This window comes from Carcharodon carcharias, chromosome 7 (assembly GCF_017639515.1).
Source record: "Carcharodon carcharias isolate sCarCar2 chromosome 7, sCarCar2.pri, whole genome shotgun sequence".
NCBI classification, from domain to species: Eukaryota; Metazoa; Chordata; class Chondrichthyes; order Lamniformes; family Lamnidae; genus Carcharodon; species Carcharodon carcharias.
Genome location: NC_054473.1, coordinates 77,702,359 through 77,703,117, shown reverse-complemented (window position 1 = coordinate 77,703,117; position 759 = coordinate 77,702,359). Strand labels below are relative to the sequence as shown.

The following is a 759-nucleotide window of genomic DNA, read 5'->3' as shown; positions in this document are numbered from 1 at the left end:
GTTGAACAGCATGTTAGTCACAATAAATGCCTGTTGTGGAAGAATGAGTCCAAAGCTAGTCTTTTACCTTGAGCTGCTTTATTTTCAAGACAACCCTTCAGTGTAAAAACACTTTTATAACATTTTAAAAAACAAAAAAAACTGTAAATGGGTAGAGCTGCAACACAGCAGTGGGGAAGGGACTGGAAGCAATGCCCATCACCTGTTTTAACAAGCAGTTGTCTTAACAATGTAATTGCTAGTCAATGGGAAGATTGTTTTTCTTTCAGGGGACAGCGTGAACGCAGTCCCCAACTACCACAGATTTTGCAGTCGAGTATCCCGCATGTGGGGACATCACAGGTGTGAGCACACCCAGAGTGCAATGGGATAGCCTCATCCTGGGAGCACAACCTTCATGATCATTGTTTCTCCCCTGCCAGGTAAGTATTGGACCTGGACAATGTAATTACTGAAACATTGACACAGCAGGGGGTCGGTTGAAAGTTAGCCAGGCCCTATTGTTACTCAGTGGTCCCCACTTGCGCTAATATGGGTACAAGAAAGACATACATTTATAAAGCATTTTCCACAGCTCAGGACACACCAAAGCACTTTAGAGCCAATGAAGTACTGTTGAAGTGTAGTCACTGTTGTAATGTAGGAAATGTGGTAGGCAATTTACACAGCAAGTTCCCACAAACAAGAATGTGATCATGACCAGATAAGATAACCTGTTTTAGTGATGCAGTTTGAGGGATAAATATTGCATAGAACATT

General features: G+C 42.2%; 1 non-coding gene across 1 annotated transcript; it reads right to left on the bottom strand.

Moving 5' to 3' along the window:
- Window positions 1–266: 266 nt before the first annotated feature.
- Window positions 267–430, bottom strand: LOC121280628. The gene has a single exon (XR_005943667.1). It is a non-coding gene; the product is annotated as a U1 spliceosomal RNA (small nuclear RNA).
- Window positions 431–759: the final 329 nt, after the last annotated feature.